General features: G+C 39.3%; 1 long non-coding RNA gene across 1 annotated transcript in view; it reads left to right on the forward strand.

Annotated features, from left to right (window-relative positions):
- LOC144456638 (uncharacterized) overlaps positions 1 to 18,266 on the forward strand; it is a 48,627-nt gene extending 30,361 nt beyond the window's left edge. The window contains exons 2-3 of the long non-coding RNA XR_013485650.1: positions 2,285 to 2,365; positions 17,825 to 18,266. This is a non-coding gene — a long non-coding RNA (uncharacterized LOC144456638). The remainder of the gene's footprint in view (positions 1 to 2,284; positions 2,366 to 17,824) is intronic.
- The last annotated feature ends 2,308 nt before the right edge of the window (positions 18,267 to 20,574 follow it).

Consider the following 20,574-nt stretch of genomic DNA (forward strand, 5'->3'; position numbering starts at 1 on the left):
CATCCCCACACTTTATTTTCAATCTCTGTGTCTTACTGCCTTCTTCCCTACTGCCTACAAACATGCCTTTATCTTTCCTATCCTGAAAAAAACAATATCACAATCCTTTCATCCCTGCTATCATTCTATATCTCTTCTGACCTTTATCATAATAATGGTAAATAATGGTTTACCATCAACTAATGCTGATTTTCAAGATAAAAAAGTTTATCTATAATAGGTGCTACTATTCTTTTCTTAACCCCTTACAATCGAGCTTCTGATCTTATCATTCCACCAAAACTGCTCTCTCCAAAGTTACCAGGATCTCTTAGTTGCTAAATCCTATGGCCTTTACTCAATCCTCATGGACCATTAACTCTCTGACTTTGACGTTGTTGTTTATCCTCTCCTCCTTGATATTCTTTTCTTTCTGGGTTTTCTGCATGCCTCTCTCTCTTTGTTCTCCTCCTATCCATCTGATTGTTCCTTCTGTCTTCTTTGCTAGAAGCTCATCCATAACATACCTTTTAGCCATAGGTATTCCTCAGAGTTCTGTCCTGGGCCCTCTTCTCTGCTCCATCAACACTGCTTCACTTGGTGATCTCATCAGCTTCCATGGATTTACCATCTCTATGCTGATGATAATTCTCAAATCTACCTATTCTACCCCAAACTCTCTGCTGACCTCTGATCTCACATCTCCAACTGCCTTTCAGACATCTCAAACTGGGTATCCGCTAGATATCTTAAACTAAACATGTCCAAAACAGAACTCATTATTTTTCCTACTAAGCTCTCCTCCACTCCTGCCTTCCCTATCACTCTCCAGTATTTCTATTTCTTTCATATACCTCTTTCTCTCCTCTGACTCTGCCACCACTTTAGTGCAGGCCCTCATCATCCCATGCCTGGATTACTGCAATAGCTTGCATTTCTCAACCCTTTTGAATTCTAGTGCCTTCCTTCTCTTGATTATTTCCTATTTATCTTGTATGTAGCTAGCTTTGAATATATTTGGTTGTTCCTGATTAGTCCTCCCTATATATTATCTTCCCATTTAGATTGTGAACTCTAAATAATTAAATAAATAATTTAGGGCAGGAACCATCTTTTGTCTCTTTTTGAATCTCCAAGGCTCAGCACAGTGCTTGGCATATAGTAGACACTCAATAAATGTGTACTCATTCAAGTGTAGGATTGTCACCTCCATAGTCCTGAACATTATACCTCCCTTAATGCAATCTAAGATCAAATTATCTTTTTTAGCTGCCTTATCACATTAATGACTCAACAGCTCGCCATCCACTAAAACCTCAAGATATTTTTTTCAGAAAAACTTTTGTCTAGCCAAGCCTTCTCCATCTTGTATTCCTAAAAATTATTTTTTAACCTAAGCATAATACTCTGTAATAATTCCTATTAAATTCTATTTGACTTGAGTTGCTTTCGAGTTATTTTTTGATTCTTCCTCTGTCATTCAATATGTTTGCCATTCTGTCTAGCTCTGGGTCCTCTGTGATTTTAATAAGCATTTCATCTGTGCCTTTATCCAAGTCATTGATAAAAGTCTTAAATAGCACAACTCCTTGGGGTACTCTACTACAGCCCTCCTTCCAAGTCAAAAACCAGCTTTAAATGAGTTCTTTGGGGACCTGACCATTCAACCAGAGCTAAATTTACCTAATTGTACTACTGTTTAGTTTCTTTTTCTCTATCATATATACATATATATGATGAATGTGATATATATAATATTATGTATATATATATATATATATATATATATAATGTCACACACATACAGATCAGCATACAGAAGAATAAATGGGGTACTAAATGAACAAATGAATAAATAAGAGATTTTTTCAAAAGCTTTTGCAAATAAAAATATAAATAAAATAATAAAGATGAAATATGACTTCGTCCATTGCATGATCTAACAGTCTAGAAAGCCTGTCAGAAAAGTAAATGAGGTTACTTAAGCATGACCTATTCTTAATAACATCATTAAGAACTTTTTTGAGGTGATCATTTTCTTCCCCAGCCTTTATGTAACTTAACTACTGAGCATAGGGGTAGGACCCATATGCAAATAGCTATGATACAAAGTAATATGTTATACAAGGTGTCCCAAAAGTCTGAGTGCTATTTTAAGTTTTATTTGTTTAAAACCGTTCGCAGACTTTTCAAGACAATCTGAAGTTACAAAAGTGAAATCCAAAGAGGAAGATCTATTGAGGATTGGGGTTATTTAAGGGTTATATCTGAGCTAGACCTTAACGGATGGGTTTTCCTTTAACAGGTAACAGGACAGAAGATAATTCAGGCATAGCAAGATCAAAGTCAGAGAAGCAAGAACATGTCAGAGCATGAACAGAGGAAGGTAATTACAGTTCTTGCTTTACATAAATTCGCATTATGAAAAATTCAACTTTGCCTAAAGTATTCTGAAAGAAATCTATATTTAAAAAAAAAACACCTGTGTTAACTTTACAGTACTGTGCTCTCTCTTTCTCCATTCCTGCCCCTCAGTCTCCCACCCCTCCACCAAAACAAAAGAACAAAAACCAAAACCAAAAACCACCTTTTAAAAAACCCTCCAAATGAAAGCAGAAGAACTGATGGGAGTAGAGACTGTCACCACTGAAGCTACTTCATCACAGCCACCACCACGTCCCCCCCTCCACCTCTTAGTTCTGACCAGGTCCCCACATACAACCAGGTGTTCCTCCTCCTACTGCTTCTTCTCTGTTTCCTGCCCCGTTTTCTTGAACTGTGGACCAGTACCGTCCCTCCAGAGACATGCAGCCTCTTCCTACACCCCTCACCTGTCCCCAAGTCCATGGACAAATTTACATTACATGAATATCTGTTTATGTAGAAATCTCTGTAACGGTCTACTTACATAAAGTGAGAACTGTTTATAATTCAATTTGGTAGAAGCATAGAATATATATGAAAAAGATTAGTTATAAAATATGGCTGGAAAAGTAGGATGGCATCAGCTTCTGGTAAGCCTTAAATGCCAAGTTAAGGGGTTTGAATTTTACTTAGTAGGCAATAAAAAGAACTATCAACAAATTCACCGACAGCCTATTGCATGCTCCATGTTAGAATCTGTCAGTAAGCATTTATTAAGGACTTTTTATGTACCAGAAACTTCGCTAAGTTCTAAGAAGAAAGGCAAAAAACATGGTCCCTGCCCTAAAAGAACTCCTATCCTAGTGGGAGAGTCAATAAGCCAACAACTATGTACATACAACACATACACAGTATAAATGGAAGGAAGGAAGGAAGTATAAGACATAGTTCTTGCCCTCAGGGAACTTCTAATCTAACGAATATGAAACAATTGAGAAACTCTAATCTAAAAATATATAATTAAGTGCTAATTTGTGTGCTGCCCAATCTAAACCTGTAAAAACAGATGGGAGGCTATTGTGGTAATCTAGGTATAAAGCAATGAAGTTTCAAATGTGCAATGGGAATTATGAAAAGGATGCTGAAGCACAGAACTGTACAGTCTCACAGTTGGAAGAGTCTTAAAAAGCTCTCTAGTGCAGTCTCCTCTACAATTTTACCCAACAACTCAACCTCCAACCTCCACTTCAAGATCAACAAGGAAGGAAAACTTTCCCTTTTCGGAAGCTCCCCACTCCATTTCTGGAGAGCTTTAATTGCTAGGATTCATGTCTGCATCTCTGCCACATCTATCCATTAAGTTTTGGGCTGTGTAAAACAAGGCCAATTCTTTTTCTACATAATAGTCCTTCAAACACTTGAAGATGGCTATCATCTTCTCTCCAAGAAGATAAGGCTGGCTCCTACAAAGCTGGAGGGGTATGGGGAGTGTGGATTCTGATTTCAGGGAACAGACCTGGAGTGAAGTAAAAATCTGCATCATCTTCCACAGGTTGGCCATTAAGGAACACAAGATTGGATAAGGGATGGTCCTGGCAGAAAACAACAGAGGCGAGCCAGTAAGCCAACCCCACAGCTTATCAGTGAAGAGATATGAACGTAACATGGCCTTTGTGTTATGTGTGCCCAGTACCCGCTGAGTACACTTCTCAAGAGATGGGCAAATGATTCAGCTGGTAGATAAAGACAGAAAAGTTAGGATGCTCATGAACATGGCTCTCATCATTACTTACTCACTCACCCAGTTCTGTGGAATGCTGCATGTAAGCTCTTGGATAGCATGACCAATAACCCTGGATGACCCAGTCATCTATCAGCATCTTCTACGTACCACACTGGTAAAACAAGGGCAAGAAACCAAGGACCAAACATCACAAGTAATGCGCCTGCACAATACCTCCTAGTCTCAATTTGTCTTTCCCTAGTGCATGCTCTGTGAATTCTGAATAAAAGTTCTCTTACCATAAAGGAAAGACCGGTTTAATTCAAGAGAAATACCTTTATCTGTAGTAGCAATAATAATAATAATGTTATAAACTTTATTTTATATAAAATAACTATATATTAACATATATAAATGTGTTATAATGGTATAATAAAATAATTATTATTGTTGTCATAACTAACATCTACATAGCACTTTAAGGTCTGCAAAGAGCTTTATAAGTACCTTATTTGATCCTGACAACTACTTTGGGAGGAAGGCGATATTATCATCCCCATTTTACAGTTGACCAAACTGAGGTCAAATAATTTGCCCAAAGGGGCAGCTAGGTGGTGCAGTGGATAGAGCACTAGCCCTGGAGTCAGGAGGACCTGAGTTCAAATCCAGCCTCAGACATATAATATTTCCTAGCTGTGTGACTGTGGGCAAGTCACTTAACCCCAATTTCCTCACCAAAAAATAAAAAAATAATAATAATTTGCCCAAGATCATATAGCTGTCAAATGTTTAAGGCTGGATGTAAACACAGGTCTTTCTGACTCCAGGTCTAAAACTCCATCCACTCTGCTATCTCACTGTTTCTGGCTCTCTTGAATTCCCCTTGCCAGAGCTACTTCAAGGAAAAGCAACTCTTGCTCACAGAGAAAGGCACCTCCTGGGTTCCCCTCCACCTTCATGTTATGCCATGTCCAAGAAGCTGCCAAACTTGCCGGGGATTAAGCAAGTCTAAAAGGCAATATACACTGAGGGTAAAGAAAATAGGGAATGAGTAAGGAGGACACAGATTAGAACAAAAGGCCAGGCTCAGTTCATAAAGGTCTGTGGAACATGAAGATTCAGGGACCAAGATGAACAGGAAGACAGTTGCTAGACAAAAACGAGAACAATGATATATCATATGTGATTGGGAAGTCAAAATAGGGAAGAAAGTATCAAGAAATTGACCATTTGTCTGATTCAACTCGATCCCCTCAGATGCCATGTATTTGTCCAGCATTTACTTACGTTTCCCCTCCTCCACCAGTGTGGATGTGTCCTCTGTCCTGTAGGAGTTCCCTATCGTTTCTACTATTCTTTCACCTCAATGAAAAAACAAACAAAAAAACTAACAATCTTGATAACCACTTTCAAATGTTTAAGATTGTTTTCTCTCTGGTCCCCTAAAACTCTACACAATGGACTGGCTCCAGTTTAGGGACCATCTTGGAGACAGAGAAGTGTAAGCTGTGACTACTCTTAAGACCTCACAGTTACCCCACTTCAACATGAAAAAACATTGCTCTAAGGAACTGAAAAGCAGAGTTTTATTTTGGATTTGACTTGAATTCCCTCAATGCTATCCTTTGGCTGGTTTGGGGAAAGTAAGTCTAACATAGGTCAATTCACTCTCCCAGTTCATAAACACAAACATTGCTGTAAAATAGAAGTGTTTCAAAGAAACGTTTCATTTGGATTAAGGTAGAGGGTACTTAACTGCATAATAATTTACTGTTGATTGCACTTGGGAACACCTAGGGCTAAAATTCAATAGGTGTACTAGGACAGATCTAGTTTCTATTGTAAGTAGTTCAGAATTACTTAGAATGGAAAAAAAAATAGTAGTTAAAAAAAAACCTTGAAAACATAATAAGTTTTAGTGTCTGGTGAGCAAAATAAATATGCGATGATGTGGATATTGAAAAGCTACATTGACATTTTGCCATAATATCTGACTTCTTTACCTCAAATATTTAGCTTGTTTAGTCTCCTTTAACAACCATAAAATGTAATTATACAGTTGTTACCAACGTCATTTTGAGTTTATTTCAAATCAGCCAGATTTACTTTATACCACATACATCCTAAATCACAATAGGGCTCTTATAATAATCAATATTTAATTAACTTATAATTACTCACAGTAACTGCCTTTTAAGTGTAAATTAAATGCCTGTGTATGACATTTTAAGAGATTCTCATTCTTCCTATTAGATCACTGTATATTGTGTTTATTACCATGATTTATCCTTATTGCTGTTGAGAGTATTTGGCGTCTCAGAAGACATATAAATTTGCCGAACATTAAGGAATACAAAGATGTTACAACACTTCCTGCATTGCCTTCTTTCTCAATCTATTATTTAAAAATAAAATGCAAATTAAAAAAAAAAAAGAGAGATACTTTAAATCATGTTCTTCTTAGTCTGCTTACATAAAGCCTAGTGCTATAGAAGCCGGTCAATATTGCTTTCAGCTTGGCCAAAAGTCTGTCCATTGCCAAGGGGGCTCTGATTACGAGGCCAGCTCACATTCAGTGAATATATATGTGAACAGGTCACAATGATCAGGTCAGAAGCTCCTTCTTGCTTCTAAGTTGGGAAAGTCAGGAATCCTTTCCAGGTCCCTGGGAATCCTGTGTGGCAGGTGGCTGCTTCACTCTACCTAATCTTACCCAGCTACCAAAAAAAAATCCACCACATTTCCAAAATGACAGAATTTGTCACTAAGTAGCTACCCAGTGGCAAATAGGCTGAAACTAGATTGTAAGCTCCTTGAGGGCTGAGACCATGCCTTACACTTTTTTATATTGCTAGTGTCTTGGATGCTACAAGTGCTCAAACATTAGATAGCTTATTGATTATACCTTGGGAGAATCTAGGCCATTTCTCTTCAAGGAATGTCTTTCATGGAGGTCTAGGTTTAATGTACTATGTTCCATAGTATCAGAGATTTTAGAGCTAAAATAGGCCTTAGAGATCTTTGGAGGGCCAAAGAAGTTATATAATTTACTTAAGTCCTGCAGACAGTACCTAATAGAACCATAAGATGAATCCAGGTTCCTAACTCTGAATCAATCATTCTTTCCTCTGTAATGGCACGTTTTAACCTTTTGGGTACCATGGCCCCACTGGGCTGTCTAGTGAAACCTATGGACCCTTTCTCAGAATCACATTTTTAAATGCATAAAATAAAATGTCTAGGATTACAAAGAAAGCCAAATATATTGAAACAAAGATGTATTTTTTTTTCTCATCCAATTTAATGGACCCCCTTAAATTTATCCACAGACTCTTTGGAGATCAGTGGACCCTAGCTTAAGAATCCCTGCTCTACATCACCTACTTTCTATTAGTAAGTCAATCAGTAGGCATTTATTAAGCCCTTACTATGTGCCAAGCATTATACTAAGTTCTGGGAATACCAAGAAAGAGGAAAAAAGTCCATGTCACCAAGTAACTTACATTTTAATGAGGGAGAGAACATATAAATAACCAGATACATACAAGATATATACAGAGTAGGTGGAATGCAATTTCAAAGGGACTGGACCAGGAATATACTGGACCCAGGTCAAAGTAGTTCGCCATAGCCAATTATAAGATTTTCAGGTGAATATTTATGCTGCAGAACAAATCAAGGCTTGATTAATTATTTTGTTTATTGTCTGGACCAGAAGTGTCAAACACCTGGCCTGTAGTCCCATGTTGTAAGTGCCTGTGAATCAGATTAAAATGTAATTGGGAAATAATTAACAAAAATTAATAAAAATATAATAAAGCACAAGTAATATTATATTTTAAAAATAAGTCAATATGCAACTGTATAGATCCTCATGCATGAAACAATGCCCCTGTTTCTGTTTGAGTTTGACACTGATAACATACACTCTAGACTTAAGGAAGTGATGGAGAAAATGTTAATAATGCATATTAAATCTAAGTGTCACATGCATTTTTTTTTGAAGAGTCAGTGGTTAAACACTTGCCAGCCACCAATGGATTGGACAAAATATGTTTCTAATTTTCTTAACCATGAAAAAAACTAAAAAATTATATTGGTGAGGAATGATCTTTTTAAGGAAGAGAACAAAAGAATGAAATGTTGATCAGCATACATGATAGAGTGAAAAAGATTGCCAACATGCTTTGTCTCAATTTAGCACAACCTCAGAGGGTGCATTTGTGGGCGAGGATAGAAGGTAAGTGGGACTGAAGGTCACAAATTAGCTGTACTAAAAGTGGGGGAGGAGGGGGACAAGAAAGGGCTCCTGCAGAAGATGGGATTGGAAGCAAGTCTTTAAATAAGCCATGGAAACCAAGAGGCAAAGGTGAGGAAGAAATGCATTTCGAGGATGGAGGAAAGCCAGTGCAAAGTCACAGAAAGGGGAGAATGAGTATTGTGTTCAAGAAACAGCAACAAAGCCAGTCTAGCTAATTTGGAGTGGGGAGGAAGAGAGTAATGTATTAAAAAAAAGAAAACAACTGGCCAGTTTATGAAGAACTTCAAATGCCAGAGGACTTTACAATTGATTCTAGAGATAAGGAGACACTGGAGCTCATTGGGCGAGAAGTGACATAGTTAGACCTACCCTTTAGAAAAATTATCTTGGTGAGGAGAAACTCTAGAAAGGGAGACCAGTTAAAACGCTATTGTAAGAGCCAGGTGTGAGGTAATGAGTGCAGTAGCGCAGCATTAGCATGGTGGCTGTAGGAGGCAAGAGAAGGGGAACACTGTGAAGGCAGCAATGATGAGATTCGACTGCACAATGCTTGTGGGATGAATGAGAAAACTCGAGGATGACAGTAAGGCGTTACACCTTGGTGCCTGAGAAGATAGTGGTTCCCTTGACAGCGAAGGAAGTTTGGAAGAGAGGATGGTTTCAGGGAAAAGATGAGTTCTTTTTTGGATACGTTGAGTTTCAGATGCCTACAGGATACCCAGTTGAAAATGACCGAAAGGCAGTTGGTGATATGGAACTATAGCTCAGCAAAGAGGCAATAGGTAGATATGTAGGTCTTAGAAATTATCTGGATAGAGGGGGCGGAGCCAAGATGGTGGAATGAAAGCAGTGACTTGCTTGAGCTGTCCTCCAAACCCCTCCAAATACTCATAAAAAATGGCTCTAAACAAATTCTGAAGCAGCAGAACCCACAAAAAGACAGAATGAAACAAATTTCCAGCCCAAGACAACCTGGATGATTGATCAGAAAGGTGTATCGTGCCGGGCTGGGAGCACAGCATGGCGTGGGGATGCAGGCTGCAGTGAACCTGGAGCAGGCCTCAGAGAACTGAATGGTGGGGAGCTGTGGAGGTTTCCAGACTCCTCAATCCACGAATGCCAAAGACAACTTAGAAGGTCAGTGGGAAAAGTCTGTTTCTATCAGTGGTCAGAGAGGAAGGCGGGGTTTCAGCTCCATTCCCCAAGAGCGTGGCCTGGGGGGGGGGCAGCTGCTTCCCCAGCTTCCAGCCCACAGACTGAGGGGGAATTCAGTGGCTGATCAGAGAGGGATTACAGGGATCTCTTTGCCAGTGCTGAGGCAGGAATCTCTTGCTTTGTCCATGCTTGGATCTCGGTTACAGTTCTGGGCAGCAGTGCTGGGGTGAGAAGGAGCACAGGGGTAGCGGAGCTTGTAGTGGCTGTAGAGAGGAACCCTTTCCTCATAGTTACAGGACAGAAAGGAATACTTGTGGTCACAGGCCAGGAAAGGAGTAAACACCTCGCCCCTTATCATATCACCTTGGAAGAACTGAAAATTTATAGGTCCCTACAAGTATCTCTGAAAACAGCTATACAAACCCCTGAAGCTTGGGACAATACATTCTCCACATTGGAAGCAGACTCTTACCTTAACAAAGAGTTTAAAACTCAAGTAATTGGCTGGGATCATGAGCAAGCAGCGCAAAAAGAGTCAGACCATAGAATCTTACTTTGGTGAAAAAGAAGATCAAAATATACAACCAGAAGAAGACAACAAAGTCAAAGCTCCTACATCCAAAGCCTCCAAGAAAAATATGAATCAGTCCCAGGCCTTGGAAGAGCTCAAAAGGGATTTTGAGAAGCAAGTAAGGGAAGTAGAGGAAAAACTGAAGAGTGATGCAAGAAAATCATGAAAAACAAGTCAACAGCTTGCTAAAGGAGACCCAAAAAAATACTGAAGAAATTAACACCTTAAAAAATAGCCTAACCCAAATGGCAAAAGAGGTCCAAAGAGCCAATGAGGAGAAAAATGCCCTAAAAATGGAAAAGGAAGTCCAAAATATTATTGAAGAAAATACTTCCTTAAAAATTAGAACAGAGCAATTGGAAGATAGTGACTTCATGAGAAAACACGACACAGTAGAACATATCCAAAAGAATGAAAAATTAGAAAACAATGTGAAATATCTCATTGGAAAAACAACTGACCTGGAAAATAGATCCAGGAGAGACAATTTTAAAATTATTCGACTATCTGAAAGCCATGATCAAAAACAGAGCCTAGACATCATCTTTCAAGAAATTATCAAGGAAAACTGCCCTGATGTATTAGAACCAGAGGGCAAAATAGAAATTGAAAGAATCCACAGATCTCCTCCTGAAAGAGATCCCCAAAGGAAAACTCCTAGGAATATTATAGCCAAATTCCAGAGTTCACAGGTCAAGGAGAAAATATTACAAGCTGCCAGAAGGAAACAGTTCAAGTACTGTGGAAACACAATCAGGATAACACAAGATTTAGCAGCTTCTACATTAAAGGACCAGGGCATGGAATATAATATTCCGAGGGCAAAGGAGATAGGATTACAACCAAGAATCACCTACCGCAAAACTGAGTATAATCCTTCAGGGGAAAAAATGGTCATTCAGTGAAATAGAGGACTTTCAAGCATTCTTGATGAAAAGACCAGAGCTGAATAGAAAATTTGACTTTCAAATAAGACTCAAGTGGAACATGAAGAGGTAAACAGGAAAGAGAAATCATAAGAGACTTATTAAGATTGAACTGTTTACATTCCTGCATGGAAAGATATATTTATAACTCATGAGACCTTTGTCAGTATTAGGGTAGTTGGAGGAAAAAAATTATATGTATGTATATGTAGATAGATAGAGGGCACAGGGTGAGTTGAAGATTAAGGGGTCATATCTGGAGAATAAAATTAAGGGATGAGAGAGGATTATACTCGGAAGAAGAAAGGGAGAGGTAGAATGGGGTAAATTATCTCACAAAAAAAAAACAAAAAAGTCTCTTACAGTGGAGGGGAAAGGGGAAGGTGAGAGGGAATGAGTGAATCTTATTCTCATAGGATTTGGCTTAAGGAGGGAATAACATACACATTCAATTGGGTATGGAAATCTGTCTTACCCTACAGGAAAATAGGGGAGAAGGGGACAAGAGAGCAGGGGGATGATAGAGAGGAGGGCAGATTGGGAAAGGTAATCAGAAGTAAATACTTCTGAGGAGGGACAGGGTCAAAAGAAAGAAAGAATAAATGTGGGAGGGCAGGATAGATTAAGGGAAATAGAGTTAGTTTTTTCACAACATGTCTACTATGGAAGTGTTTTGCATAACTGCACATGTACAACCTATATTGAGTTGCTTGCCTTTTCAATGAGGGTGCGGGGAGGGAGGAAGAGAGAAAATTTGAAACCTAAAGTTTTAAAAACATATGTTTAAAAAAAATGTTTTCACATGCTACTGGGAAATAAGAAATACAGGAAATGAGGTACAGAAGTCTATCCTGCCCTACAGGAAAATAGAAGGGGAAGGGGATAAGAGAAGGGGAGAGAGATAGAAGAGAGGACAGCATAGGGGAAGGGATATTCAGAATGCATGCCATCTTGGGGTGGGGGGAGGAGGGAGATGGGGTGAAAATTTGGAATCCAAAAACTTGTAGGAGTGAATGTTGAAAACTAAAAATAAATAAATTTATATTAAAAAAAAAAAGTAATTATCTGCATAGAGATGCTAATTGAATCCATGGGAGTTTATGTATAAGATCAGCAAATGAGATAATATTGAGAAAAGGGCTCAGGACAGACTCTTGGGGGACACCAACAGTTAGGGGTATGACATGGGTGAAGAATCAGCACTAGCGACTAAGAAGGAATGATAAGAAACATGAGAGAACTAGGCAAGATCAGTACTATGAAAACCTGGAGAGAGTAACCATGAGAAAACTGTCAATCAAATGTGATGCGAATTCAGTGCAAGGGAAAAGCACTGGATTTATATACATGTAAAAGATCTGTATTTGAATTCAGGTTCTGTCACTGACCACTAGTGCAATCTTGGGCAAATTGCTCTTTGGGCCTCAGTTTCCTCATCCATAAAATGAGGGTATTAAACTAGATAACCTCCCAAGTCTCTTTCAGCTCTAAATCTATAATTTTAGGAAAGAATTGGATTCCAAGATAGCTATAAAGTAGGAAAATGCTGTTAAACATATATTAGATGCCTATTCTGTGCAGTAAAAATAATAGCCCATTCTATAATACTTACTATAACATTTACAAAGTATTTGTGTTACAGCAAACCATGACAGGCAGGCAGCATAAGTATTATAATTTTTATAGATAAGAAACCCAATTCAGAGAAGTTATGTGACCTGTTAATAGTCACACCAAGAACAAAATCCAGGTCTTTTGACTCCAAAGGCAGGTGTTAAGGAGACCAAGTTGAATAATATAAGGCTCTAGTCCATAAGGAATTTATAATCTAGGAGAGGTGATAAGATAAAGATACAACTTTTAGGGCATTGACCCCTGAAGGGCTAGTACTTAACTAACCCTTCTTGCTTTGGATCATTCGCAGGTCACATTCTGTACCTTTATTCAAGCCATTAATAAAAATATTAAATAGCACAGGGTCAAGAGCCCAGAATTAGCGCTAGAAGGGACATCAGAGGTCATCTTATTCTAACCCCCTCATTTTATTGTCAAGGACACTAGCGTCACAGAGGTTAACTAAAGTCACCTTTAATTAAAGAGCAAAGAATTAGAATCAGGTCCTCTCAGTCCAGATTCAACACTATTTCCTTTGCCTTCTTGTTTTCGGGATGCTAGGAACTAGGCCAGTTGACTTAAACTCATCAAGAACAGTTTAAATGCTCTCTGCAATATCTCCCTTCTTATGTTGGGTTTCAACTCCCTATTGCCTATTTTTGTTATCTCCTTTCTAGTCCTAAGGTCATTTTCCTTTTACACAGAGAACAGGGGAAAAAATTAGAATTGCATTCTTCCTTCTTTCTGTCATCAGTCACCATGCTTCTATTCCCCTAGAGCAACGTTCCTGTCCTTTGATTTTCCTCATTTCCCCAACAACTAAAAAGGAAAAACAAAATTTAAAGAAATCTTTTTGGTGACCTCAGCTCATCCCGAGCTTTTAGCATGTCTGACACTGTTCTTACAGGACTGCTTCTTGTTTTTGTATTTATCTTCAGCATTACCTTCATTTCCTTCCATCTTGGGCGAATTTTGCCTTCCTTCCTTTCTTGTCCAGGGCCTGTGATTTCATTGCAGTGTGGAACTCCTATCAAAGCAACTTCCTCTACCAATGCTGATTTAAAACCGTTCAGCAACTTATAGTTACTGAAGCTCTGAAAGGCTATGTTCTTCATCCAAGATCACACAGTCAGTGACAATGAGGACTCTTGATCCCAGGACTTTCTGATTACAGGTCTGGTATTTTATCCGCTATGCCCCAGTACCTTTCCTACATAATCACGTCGGTCTCACAACTTTATTTTCTTCCTTAAACAAATTGTTTCTGTATGTACCTTCAAAATTTCAATACTGAGAGTTTCCCATGTCTCCTGGGCTCAGGTTCCCTGTAGAATATTGGTGCATGGCACCCTATGCATGTTTTTCTTCTGAACTCTTCAATTTCTGTCTCCAGAAATTTATGCAGCTTGTCAGACTATGTTGACTTTTATTCTCTCCTGGAATCACCACTTTCCCCAAAGATTCCCATCATTTCTACTCCAAAAACAAGTTCTTCTTTATAAGTGAGAATTAGGTCTTGAAAAGAAGGCTCCCTCCCTCTGCCTCCTCTATATTTTGAAGGACAAATTGTCAGTAAGACAAGCCAAAAATTATTAGCTTCTTTGTTTTTGACACACAGAGAGAGTTCTACTAGATGTCTAGATAATTGAAGTCCCCCATTACCAATGTAACATGCCTCTGTGCCAGGCTCGTTACCTGTTTCCCCAATATTATCTGATGATAATATTGTTTCTGTTTCTTTATCCCAGAATGTTTTCTACCATGTGCCTCTTCACTCTGGCTCCTGGACTTTCTCAATGAATATATATTCTTATCCTGTAATGTTCCTTATCCCTTGTCTCCCATCCCACTTCCCTTTAACCATCCTATTTCTTATGAAGTATATCTTTCCATCAGCATACTCCAATCACAAGTCTGTCTCAATATACCAAGTCTCAATGATGCTTATAGGTCCAATTGGCCTCATTGCATTAACATCTCTAGTTGATCTTGCTTGTTATCCATAGTTTGAACATAAGTACATGAGTTTTATTGCTGGTTACTTTCTTGGATTTTGTGTCCTGTGAATTTCTGGCCATCTTGATGGTGATGATTCCTTTTCTATGATGTCTAGTTTGGTGAGTATAGAAACTGCCATTTTTCTTTTTCCAAGTCCTTTTTGATTGGGTTTGTAAGATTCTAAACAAAATCCATTTTTTAAGACCTTTTAGTTTTACTACATTCCTAGCTGAGAAATAAGTATCTTAAGTATCTTAAGGCTTGATCTAGAAATCCAAAAATCAGACCTAAGACACAATCTCCTAACCAGCCATTCATATCTGATGCTTATAGGTCAAGGGGGAAATATCAGTAGAGAGAAAAAGATTAAAGATAAATGACAAAGGATGGTTGATGGATCAATGTCAAAGGGGAAAGAAGAGTATCAAGATCAAGGGTATAGTGGGAGGGGTTAGCTTTGTGATGAGAAAGGAGATTGGGTCATCTGGATTAAAGGGAAAGCAGAAAGGAAAGATGTGGCTACGAGGAATGAAGGAGGAGATTTGAGGGAGTTTGTTAGATAGTCACAATCTTCTCAGTAAAGTAGAAGTTAAGGATATCTGCTGAGAATAAAGAGGAAGGGAGTGGAATTGGGGGGACCTGAGGAGAGATGGGAAAGTTTAGAATAGCAACTGGAGAGAATGTGACAGAGTCATTGCAATGACTAAAAGGATTCCCGTCGAAGTTTAGAGAGCTTACACATAGTGATCATAAATAGCATAGTGTTGGAAAGTTAGCTGTTAATGGCCAAGTCACAGTAAAGCCCATGATGAGGAAGGGATTTTCTCTTAGGATTCTGGGCAAGCTGTAGGCAAAGCACTCATTATGCCAGAAAAGGAAGAGAATTCAACCTTGGTCAGGACCATCAAGCTGCAATCAAAATTGCGATCATGAACCCCTTGGGAAAAGTGAGAATAAGGGTGTCAAGAAATGTCAGAAGCCAGGTTAAACAATGGAGTAGGCAGTCAAGATAGAGGCCAAGAGGTCACAAAGACACAGAGATAAGCTGGGATTGACAGCCCTGAAATAGTCCATCTGCCGGAACCATGGAGAGTCTCCAGGTGACAGTTTGCTGCCCATAGGGAATTTCTCCAGGGTGGTTTCCTTTCGACATCAGGCACACATATACCATCCAAGCTCTCTCTAGCTCTTTGAAGGATTAGTCTATCAGCAACTGCTATCAAGACACCAAAGCCTGTTGCTTCACTGAAAAAGGGCAACTCTTAAAGGAATAGGAATTAAACCTAGAGAAAAGAATAGGATTTAACCATGTCAGATTGAATTACTGTATAGAGGTTATGTCAAATTGACCAATCAATAAGCATTTATTAAAAACAAACCATGTCCAGAGCACAGAGAGCAAAATTTAGATAAGATAAAATGAAGTTTAGGCAAGGCGTGCTTCCTGACCTGAAAGGGCTTAAAGTCTAGTAGGAGGAATAGGCAACAGACACAGATAATGAAAAATATTTTTGCAGGGTGATTGGATCTATAATTTCTTTGATATAGGAAATTCCCAGTGAAGAAACTCCCTTCACAATGCAGATCAGCACCTATTCTTCAAATTATAGTCTCAGAGAATCTCCTGTGACTTCAGTTTAAGTGATTTGCCCAGGGTCTCACAGCCAGCACATGTCAGTAATGTACAACACAATAATAAATGATTTGTACAGATGCAAAACAAAGTACTGTGTGAGGCCTGAGGGAGAAGGTCCCTAGGCATGTAGGTTCAGAGAAAGTTTCATGAAGGGGGTGGTTTCCAAGTTAGCCTTTGAGGGCTGAGTAGGAATGAAAAGGGAAGAAGATGCTGCAGGTACGGGCCATATCACCAACAAATAGCACCCTGAAGTTGGGTTATCACATGCTATGTGAGGGAACGTATGGGCCAAAAGACATCAGATGTATTGTTTCTATAAAAAAGTTGGATGCTGGTACAGAGCCATTTCAAAGGGAGGGAAATGGAACAGCTCTGAAGAAAGAGTAACGAGAGATTTAAAAATAGGCACGGCTACAAGATAGAATGAAAGACCTCCAGGGCAAGGAGACCAGTATGAATCTGAGAGTAACAAAAAGTACCTGTCAGAATGTATGGGTACATATGTATGCAAAGCTACCTCAAGGTCATGGCTGAAGAAAGGGAGAGTGGTGGAAAGGGAGCAGGAATGAAGTTTCATCTCCCAGAAACACTATGAACCCTGTCTTGAGCATTTGTCCAGGGTCACACAGCATGTAAATGTCAGAGGCAGAATTTGAACTCAGATCTTCCTGACTGCTAGTCTTTCAGACAACTAGCATGTATTAGATGCTTACAATGCACCAGGCATTGTGCTAAGCACTAGAGATACAACTAAAAAAAAAGTCTCAACCTTGAAGGTTGACTTTAGCCTCTCTTTCCTCTCTCTTCCCTCTCTCTCTCCCCTCCTCTCTCCCCTCTCTCCGCTTCCCCCTTCCCTACCTCCCGCTCCCCAGTCAAATGGGGGGAGACATGTAAATAACTAGGTAGACACAAGATATATTCAATGTAGACAGAAGGCAATCTGAAACGGAAGGCATTAGCAGCTGGAGGATAGGGAAAGGCCTCCAGCAGAAGGTGGGGTTTGAGCTGAGTATTAAAGGCTTAGGACTCCTCTCTACTAATTCACTCACAACAAGAGGGGTTCAGACAACTTTGTGTGTGTGTGTATTGGATAGTACTGGCTCTCCCCCATGTCTTATATGCTCTGCCCTCTCTTTTCGTGTCCCTGCTTTCCTTCAACATAGCCAGTATGTGTCAGAGAGGGAACTTGAACCTGGTTTTGAAATCAGCTCTTCTTTCACTATATACCATATTACCTCTCAGGTAATTGTAGACAAGGAGGCAGCTGGGTAATGAGTAAAATAGAATGCTGGTCTTGGAGTCAGAAAGACCCAAGCTAAATCCCAACACTTACTAGCTGTGCCACCCTGGGCAAGTAATCCCAGCCTCAGTTTCTTCATGTGTAAAATGGGGGATAATAAGAGCACTTCCCCTCACAGTGTTGTTGTGAGGATCAAATGACATCATTTAGGGAAAGCAAACCTTGAAGTACTATATAAATGCTAGTTATTATTATTAATGCTTCTTAGTTTCTTTTCACTTTTACAGGACAAAGAATTGGAGAAAAACGGTTTCATTGTTGAGTTATAATAACAATCATTCCTATTATCTCTTCCAGAATACTGAATCTTCAGAAATTTTGTTGGGAGATCCCATTTTTTAAATGGAGATGTTTACAATGGTTCACGTGACTACTGATGATCCTCTGGCCTGTGGCTGAGGGAAAAAGGAAAGAATGATGGGGAATGACCTACGTGAACAGTGCTGTCTGCGGAACAATTACTGTAAACAGAGGAATTCATTATTTTCCAGTCCTGAGAATTCATTCAATTTCATATACGACAATTTACCTGAGAGCCAAATAAAGGTAAAAAGAAAAAATAGGGGGGAAATACACACCCCTTTCAGAAAAGAAGAAATCCAGAGTGGCATATGCTCCCTGCTAATCTATGCTGGTTTTATACTCCATGTAATATTGACAAAATCAGCACGGCTTGGCAGTTATGCATTAATGGAAGCACCTGAGTGACATTCTCAATAAATGATTAGCTGAAAAGCTTGCTCCCTACTGGGCCAATAGAGTTTGTTTTGCTTTATTAGCCTGCAATATTTAAAACATGTGACTGCTGAAAGAGACCCAAGACACCTTCATAATTAGAACAAAGAATAAAAGGGGGATGGGAAGCTTGCTGAGTATTTTTTTGTTGTTGTTGTTTTGTTTTTAATTTTTAACTGATTTTCACAAAACCACCAAGTAAAGTGAAGGGGAGCCATGTTAACATGAAGGTGGGGAACAAAGAGAGGCTCTCTCTTTTGACTGTCCCAGGCTTTTATCTTTGTTTTCAAATGGCTCATGAAGTCAGCTTCTAAAGACAAAAGCTTGGATGGTATTTGCAGGTGGGGAGAGAGACAGAGGGGGAGGTGTAAGAGGGAGAGAGGGAAGGAGAAAGGCAGGGTGGGGGACAGAGGGTGGAAGAGAAGGGGAGGGAAGGTGGGGGGGTAAAGAGAGAGGGGGGTAAAGAGAGGGGGGGTAAAGAGAGGGGGGAAAGAGAGGGGGAAAGAGAGGGGGGAAAGAGAGGGGGGAAAGGGGGGAAGAGAGAGGGGGAAAGAGAGAGAGGGGGAAAGAGAGAGGGGGTAAAGGGAGAGGGGAAAGGGAGGGGAGGGGGAGAAGAGGGAGAGAGGGGAGAGAGAAGAGACAGGGGGAGAGAGGGAGGAGCGAGGGGGAGGGGGGGAAAGAGGGGAGAGACACAAAAGTCAACTGGTTTCCTTGATGTTGGGTTATACATGGTCTATTTGATTTGAAGTTTAAAAATCAATTAACTGCAGCTCCCGTGAGAATGTCCATGTTAATTATATACAGAGCACATATTGCCCTGAACGTGGCTATAAAAACCGTAACAGTTTCGTGCCTACTTATCACAGAGACCACAATCTGGAACACAGAAGCATCGAGGAAAGACAATCTCCTCTCAGATATTTCTTCCCCCTCAGCTCGTGCTGCAGTGTGAAATTGTAATATCTCATCAAGTATACAGCAGTCATAAACTACTGTCCCTTTTCATCTAGTTTCTAACGCAAGAAGAAGCACATTCTTAATACTGACCTAACCCTATCTCATGAAACAATGCTCCAGGATGATGAACTCTAAATTATGAGCGATTATTTCTAAATTCGTTGCAACTTTGTCTGGGATTTTTTACTACCTGCTTAATTTCTTCTAGTCAAACCTCTGGCATTGTTACCCAGAATATAAGCAATACAGCACAAAAGGGAAGGAATTTCCAAGTTGCTTTTCAGGTTTCTGTCAAGTCTGAGAGAAGAAGAAATCAAGCCAGACTTTGGCTGGCATATCACTATTGCCAAACTCAACCTCACACTCATTAAACTGAAATGTAAAAATGAATTCTGTTCTCCAAACAAGCTGTTATTGACATGGGGAATTGATGAAGGTCAGAGGCAAATTTTTTAAAATGAGCAGTAGGACTTTGAAGTTTATGGAATTAGAACAGAATCATTTTTGTCCCAAAAGGGGAAAAGAATTATGTAATCATAGAGCAAAGGGATGGAAAAACTTGCTGCTTTGCATAAGTAAACTGTGACATGGTGATGTATACAGCTTTAGTCCTTAAAAGTCTACACATTAGCCATGACTCTACATTGACTTATGTTTCAACAATTGTTGAAAATTTTAAAACAAAAAACAGTTAATTGCCCACAAGTTTTGTCTAGAAGACACAGTTGTTAATCAGACATTTGTCAAGTGTACCTACAATGTAGAAGGCACTGTGTTTGGTACCTAGGACATAACACAGACCCTGCACTAAGGTTTCTAGTCTAATGAGGGAAGAGGTTTATAACCTGTAGTCTATAACTTTAAACCAAAGCTCTTTCTTTACACCGGTTGGGTTCAATCTTGGAGGGTCTTCACAAAATTCTTTTAGGATTGAATTCCTCTCCCAACAATAGAGTCTGGCTAGCATTTAGAAAGGGAAAAGACTCTTAGCTTCCACATAAACACTCAGTCTACCATCACATAGTAATGTGAGAGTAATTTAAGCAATAGAAAATGCAAAAAAAAAAAAAAGAAAAAAGAAAGAGCAAGCAAAAAACAATGTGGATCAAAGTTGCTCTCTTTCCTTAGAGGCAGGTGGGGTTCTGCCAATAAAACCCTGGAGTAAGGAAGTCCCGAATTCAAATGCAGCCTCAGACACTAACTGGGCAACTCATTTAACCTCAGTGTATTCTCAGTCAGTTTCCTCATCTGTAAAATAGGTATTGTGGTAGCACCTCTCAGGGTTGTCGTGAGGATAAAATGAGATGATATTTGTAAAGTGCCTTGCAAATCTTAAATCACTATATAAATGCTTT

This window comes from Phascolarctos cinereus, unplaced genomic scaffold (assembly GCF_003287225.1).
Source record: "Phascolarctos cinereus isolate Bilbo 61053 unplaced genomic scaffold, phaCin_HiC Scaffold_4;HRSCAF=312, whole genome shotgun sequence".
NCBI lineage: Eukaryota > Metazoa > Chordata > Mammalia > Diprotodontia > Phascolarctidae > Phascolarctos > Phascolarctos cinereus.